This window comes from Schistocerca americana, chromosome 2, assembly GCF_021461395.2.
Source record: "Schistocerca americana isolate TAMUIC-IGC-003095 chromosome 2, iqSchAmer2.1, whole genome shotgun sequence".
NCBI lineage: Eukaryota > Metazoa > Arthropoda > Insecta > Orthoptera > Acrididae > Schistocerca > Schistocerca americana.
In genome coordinates this window covers 544,728,800-544,736,082 of record NC_060120.1, presented here as the reverse complement: position 1 = coordinate 544,736,082, position 7,283 = coordinate 544,728,800, and the positions used below count along the sequence as shown (strand labels likewise).

Sequence of the window (7,283 nt, the reverse complement as noted above, 5' to 3'; positions counted from 1 at the left end):
CCAGATTCCGAGACAGTTTCATTATGGAATTTATTAAAAGCATCTCACATTTAAGCATGTGCCATGTTTAAAACTTTGCCAATCTTGGGGATTTTGCATTCTTTTAAATTTGGCATGCTTTCATTGTTTCTGCAACAGCTATCTAACCTGTTTGGTGCACCATGTGGGATCAGTACCATTTCATTTGGGGAAACTTGTGGCAACCCTGCTTAAACACTACTTATCCTGGGTCCTTTAGTTTTCTGCCCAATTCAGTTTATTGCTACAATTCTCCCTTTGCAGCTGCCTCCTACACTCTGGTAATCCATTCCACCAGAATATGAACAATGGCTGGGTCCAGACTTTGTCTTGTGTTCCACTTCTATCTGTGTAAACAAGGAATATGCTTAGCAGAGTGAGTATCATTGTGATAGTTGATGTACTAATTATCTACATTGTTTCCCACTGGTACTAACTCTCCTTGTACTGATTCACATGCTGCATCAATATCTCTATGGAGATTCACCCCTCCTGCTCGCTAATGACTTTTTCTATGGACTGGATTAGGGTGGGTCCAAAAGTGTGGTTTAACATAGTCCAAATCACAGCTGGTAGCACTTCCATGGGCTACGCTGGCTAATGTAGTCAAGACTGCGAAATGTTTAAGTGGGTTACTCTCAAAATTTTGATATAACTCTAACCTTTTTGCCAACGTGACTTTCCCCTGCTCGAAACAACTTGCTGCTACTACTACTACTACCCTCCAAGCCAGACACCCTGTATTGTGCATTCCACTGACCCCAAGCCACCGCCGTTTGTGACTTCAGTGGTGTCAAGAACGAGCTCATTGAAGGGTTGAGTGGAGGTCTTTTGTATTTCTGATGAAAACCAGTTCTGCCTCATTGCCAATGATGGTTGTGTGTTAGTAAGGAGGCCATTTGAGGGCCTGCAACCAACCTATCTGTGTGCTGGACACACTGTTCTGGGGTGCAATTTCCTATAACAGCAGGGGCACTCATGTGGTTATTCCATGCACCCTGACTGCAAATTTCGATGTCAGTCTGGTGATTCAACCTGCTGCCTTTCATGAACAGCATCCCACAAGCCACTGCTGTAACCCAGCATGCTCTTTCAGAGTGTCATCATGTTGCCTTGTCCTGCTCAATCACCAGATAAGTCTCCTGTCAAGCACGTATGTGACATCATCAGACGACAACTCCAGAATCATCCACAACCAGCATTAACCATTCCTGTATTGACCGAAAAAGTGCAACAGACATGTCACAAACTGACATCCAGCACCTACACAACATAGTGCATCCATATTTACTTGCTTGCATTCAACATTTGACATTTACACCAGTTATTAATGTACCAGCATTTCACATTTGCAATGGCTTTTCTCGTGCTTACACCAACCTGTGATCTTGGAACGTTAATCATTTAAATGTGTTACATAGAAAAATGTTTCCTGAAATTTCATTACTCTACATAACTTGTTTCTTGGTGTTGCAAATTTGTTTTCCATCAATGTATTACTACAACCTGTAGAAGGTAATGTAGATCAGTATGAGAAAATGCATTACATCACTGCGAGCTTCGGAAATTTGACAGTCAACTAACATTACACACTACTTCCAAATCATTATGGAAACTTATTTCAAGTACAAAGCAGGCTTTTGTCATTTGCTTTACTGGAAAGGCAAATGTCAAATATATGTACATTTGTGAATGTCATAATGTCACTAGACACTACATTTATTTTCATCGAAAATGATTGTAAACAGGGAACAAAACAACTTGTTATGTCAAAAATACTTCTGTGCTGAAAGTTCTTGAACCTCAATCAAATAAATGAGTGTGGAAGCTTTCTTCAGGGCTATCACTTGCAAAATAGTTTGTGATTCACTTAAATAACACAGAAAAATAAAAAAAACATTAATTCAAACTTTAATAGCAGTGAAACCAAAATTTAATCTATGACTTAGCAGAACCACAGAAACAATTTCAATAGATGCAAAATGTAATACAGAGAACTGAAAGAATGGCAACAGTGAAGCAGTTATTATCTTTTTAGATAAAGACAAGATACAGACAACACCACAAAGCCTATAAAGAAAATGCCCACTACAAAAGATAAATAGTAACATCTTACAGCTTAAATGGAGAAACTTTGACCAACACAATTTTATTAAATATAATAAATATTTCTCTCTCTCTCTCTCTCTCTCTCTCTCTCTCTCTCTCATGTGTCTTCTGGTCTGGTGTCGTCCCCACCCCTCTTTCTCTCATGTATAGTTGTAAGAAATCTCATTTCGTTGACATCCGAAGTTCCTCCTCACCCCCATAGATCGATCAAAATACATGAAGAGCACAAATAAGCCCATAGTTGTTTGCAGGATCAACCCAGTACAGGCTAACTTCCTCACAAAATGTACTAATAAGCAACATCAGGACTGTTAGTGTTGGACTATGAAATTTAAGTATAGCAGTATATGCTTTGCTGAGAACTGTAATGAATTACATACTTAATTGGCTGGTACACATCACTCAGAAAAATATTTGTTGTTCTCTTACAGCCACAAGTTTCAGTTTTCTTGTGAAAGAAAAAGGGGGGGGCAGTGCTATTATGAATGTAACAGCTCCTCTGTCCATAGAACACTCAAGATGCATAAAGAAGAGCACTAACCCATACTCTGTTGAAGAAGCAACCCAGTACAAACTAATTTCCACATAAAATGCACTAATTACATGTAAAAAGCACCACGACCTTGTGGTGTTGGACTATTTAAGTATGACATTAAATGCTTTGTCAAGAGATGCAATGAATTACATACTGTATTGGTTGCATAAATCACTTGTAATAGCATGTGTTGAACACTGACAACCGCAAATTTCATTTTCATTTTCTTGTCCAAGCAGACAAGTATTATGAGTGTGAAGCAGCAAAAATTCATATGTTCTAATACTTCAAATTAGTTGCCAATTTTTACTTACAACTCTTCACTGATAATGACTATAAGATATGAAACACACTGTCCATGTAATACATTCTCACTGCCCGAAGTGGTAGGAGTTAAGAATATATGCATACTGAACAACAAACTACCGATTTACTAATCATGTAAAATACAGTAATTTGTTTTACTGTATACAGTGTCAGACATTGTTCCACCACACAGATCCAAAGCAGACATTTTCATTATTAAAGAGGATGTTCAGAATTCATTATCTGTGGGAAACATTTTCTAAAAACACACACACACACACACACACACTTCTTTCTCATATTTCTGTCAATATAGGACTTCAGGAGAGGAGAAAATATAGGTTCTCACATTTAAATAAATGACGTAGATGATAATATTTTTGATTTAAAACAGTAAGTTTCCATTTGTATTGATAATAATGACATTACAATTACATTTACAGTATTTCTTCACTCAAACTCTGTAGTTTCCTCTTTTTTTTTTTTTTTTTTTTACATTAACACCGTTATCGTACATTTACTTCACATATCATTAAGAAATGTATTTGTTGAAACAAGTAACAGCTCACTTAGTATTTTCTTTTTAAAATGTCCATTTTCACAAGTGAAGTGCAGTAGGAAGTAACCTAACCTGTTCACTCTGACTGTTGTCAAATTAATTAAAAGTTTTCTCTGATTGTTATGTCTCAAGAATTCAGCTTCACTGTGACTTTCAATTAACTTCTGTACTGTTAAGTAGTTCTCCTGACAGCATTCACCATATCCAAGTGGGGATACAACAGACCTCCGATATCCATTCCTGCTGTTAAAGTATCATTATCAGTACTATCTTCAGGCAATGCTTCCCTGTCCAAAATCATGACTGAAGCACAAAATTCAGATTTCGGTCTCTTCAGAGCAGTCAGAGTACAGTAGCCATATAAATAAGTAAGAAGTAGTTTCTCCACCTCCTCCACACCTGTAGGAGAACATTTAATATGAATTGTATCACCAATAGTTGATGTAGCTTTCATATCAACTGGAAATTTAGGGAGCCTGCTTTCATCAGTACTTGTCAGAGAAACTGTCACATTCTGAAACTGGATTGCAATGGAAGAAGGTTTTGATGTCTTATCGTAATTCAGTTTCAAAGACTTTTAAGGATACTAAGTACTGTAAACATGCATATGCTCTGTAATTACCAAATCTTGCCTAGAAGCACTCATCTGTATTTTACTCAACAGAAAGTACTTGAAGCCAAGTTCATTTGTACAGTACTTGCCCATTTCATTTATCCTATGAGTGGTGTTTGATAGTGCCCAACTGGATGTCTTGTGTAAGACAGTTATTATTTTAACCCCATCTCATCCCAAACATCTAACCAATTCAGAAACTTATTCAGAAATAAGAAATTATCCTTGTTTCCTTTCACTATCAGTGGATGCTTAAGTGACTCTTTCAGACATTCATCTTTGCATTTTTTGTTTGATCACCATTTTTCAACTAATGTAATAAAATCAGTAGTACTCTGATATTCATACAGATTTTGTTCCTCGCCTAAAGGCAGAAGCCCCTGTTCAACCCATGGATCGAAAACATTTAGAGCATATGTTACATTCTGCATTTCAAAATATGGTAGGCAGAGAGATTTCATACTCAAGCCATAGGAATACTTTGACTGATTTACTTTCCAAGGCATGGAGATTCTTAAGGGTAGAAAATTAAGCTAATTTAGTGGCAAATTTTTGTCCATGTTTTCAAAATTAGGGTATGTGTGAACCTACAGGGAATTTTTCTGGGTGACCCTATTGTTCCTAATGCTTTTCAACCCATGGGCACTGTAATAATAAAAAATAAGGATGAGCAAGGGTGTGAAGTACGAGGATAAACAGTACTCTTAACATTACTTTTTCTTCACTATGGTCCAACTTTCACTAAATTTTTCCCTTTCCAAGTAGTCAAATTTGCTAAATTCCATGAACCTTCTTCTTTCTCTAAACTGTCTATATGTGCGTAGAGATTAAGATATTACAGCAGATAAATTGCTATTTACAACCTTACTTTCTTGCCTCAGGGATCTCTAATTTATTCTTGATCACTGTGAGGTACTGAGGGCAGTTGGAAAAAACTGATGGCATAGATTTAGCTGTATAGAGTGGAGCCAGATTTTTTATCAGAGCACTCTGTATGTTTCAAAATATCCTCTTTTTGGAAAATGTAGTTCACATACCTGAAAATCATTTCACAAACAATTATTGAAGTTAAAGACTCATTCAAAAGTACGGAGTGTATCAAAATGAATCCTCTGATTTTAAAAAAAATATAACTATTGTGTTATCTGAGATATGTGCATGAAAAATGTACTGCTGGAAAGAGCAAACTCTCAAGTTTTACATGTTCCCACTAGATAACAGCTGTGTGCCCCCACTTCAGTTCTTCTAAAATGGTGTTGGGACAACACAAAGTGTTTTGTGTTTACGTTTTATGCAGTGTGCGCCAGTAATCACTGTTCACCGTGACTTCCGTACTAGGTATGGCGTGGATCCTCCTACAGCACAGAGCATTAGACACCATGAACAATTCTGAGAAACATGTTGTTTGTGTAAAGGCAAGTCGCTGGGCCATCCTCAAGTGTTTGACACAGACATTGAACGCATCCGCCATAAGTCACAAGGAGTCTGCAGAAATCCGTTCACCATGCAGCTCAACATGTCCCCAATGTTCGTTTGGTGTGTGTTGCGTCAACGTTTACACATGAAACCATAGAATATTCAGCTACTGCAAGCTCTTCATGAAGGCGACAAACAACAACGTGTGGATTTCATTAGTTTCGTTCTTGGCAAAATGGAGGATGACATTTCTTCCATGCTTAGTGTTCAGTGACGAGGCAACATTCCATTTAAATGGAAAGGTGAACTGTCATAATGTGAGAATATGAGGTACGGAACAACCACATTAAGTTGTACAACATGAGAGAGACTCTCCAAAATTTGATGTGTTTTGTGCAGTTTCATGGGAAAAGGTACATGGTCAATTTTTCTTTGCCGAGAACATTGTTACAGGAAGCACAGATCTCGATGTGCTTGAGAACTTTCTTTTCCCATAGTTGGAAACTGATTGCAATGACTTCATTTACCAACAAGATATGGCACCACCACACTGGCATCTGGAAGTGTGGGAATTTCTAAATTGATGGTTTACTGAACGATGGAGTGGTCACTCTGGACCAAATGATTCTGGGCTTCAAGGTCATCGGACCTGACTGTATGTAATTACTTCTTGTGAGGGTTTATAAAAGACTCTGTTTATGTTTCTCCATTATCAACAACATTGAATGTGCTAAGACATTGCACAACAGCAGCTGTTGAAGGTGGAACTTATGACATGCTCGCTGCAGTGTGGGAATAATTTGAATACTGCATTGACATAAGCCATGCAGCTCAAGGTGGACATACTGAACACCTATGAAAAGGTATTAAAAAATAAATAAATAAAAAGATTTCCCCGTTCATCAAAAATCAAAATTTATTGTATATGTTTATCGGTTTCAGAAATATAGATGTGCTAAATTGGATGATTTTTTTAATACGCTCTTATTATGTCTCACAAGTTAGAAACCAAACCACATACTGTTGCTTTTAAGGGAAATCTCTTGCTAAAGGCTAACATAATGTTTCATTAAACACCTAATTACTCTATGATGATCATTCTGCAAAGCATTCAATGCCAATATACAGGTCAAATAAATAGTGCCTTCAAAAGTAACATAGAAAACATTGTTGCATCTATGCAACTGTGAAATACAACAAGCTGAACTTAGCAGTCAAAATTCATTTACCATGTAAGACTTCTGACACAAGATCAATACTGGTACCTGGTTAATGTATCGTACAGGACTCCTGAAGGTATAAAGGAATTCAAAGATCTATAAGAACTCATTAAACATTCACTTACCTTAGAATATTTGTTTGGTGAAAAGCATCCCTATGAATGACAGCAATCCACTTACAATGAAGGTTTCCGTTTTTTGGGAAGGAAAACACATGGACCTTAGTTCCACTTGGATATTTTCCATTACAGTGAGGATCACAACACTTGTACACCGTTGTGAAATCACTCACTAAAATTGACAGTCGCAAAACAACAGTAAGTAACACGCAACAAGCAGCACTACAAAATCCACACTTTCAACAACACATGGCAGTGTGTACCTGTCGTGATGTCATTAAAGACGCTGGTGATCACTACATCTTGTTGCTTCACAAACAATACTTCCCCTTCCAGCTGCTGGTTTCACAACGCTTCTACAGTGATGACGACCAGTAGTCCAATTATG

At 37.2% G+C, this 7,283-nt stretch overlaps 1 protein-coding gene across 1 annotated transcript in view; it reads left to right on the top strand.

Moving 5' to 3' along the window:
- Positions 1 to 330: 330 nt before the first annotated feature.
- Positions 331 to 7,283, top strand: part of LOC124595631 (probable DNA-3-methyladenine glycosylase) — a 72,090-nt gene continuing 65,137 nt past the window's right edge. Inside the window, exon 1 of the mRNA XM_047134454.1 lies at positions 331 to 394. The gene's annotated coding sequence lies outside the window, so the exon portion shown is untranslated. The remainder of the gene's footprint in view (positions 395 to 7,283) is intronic.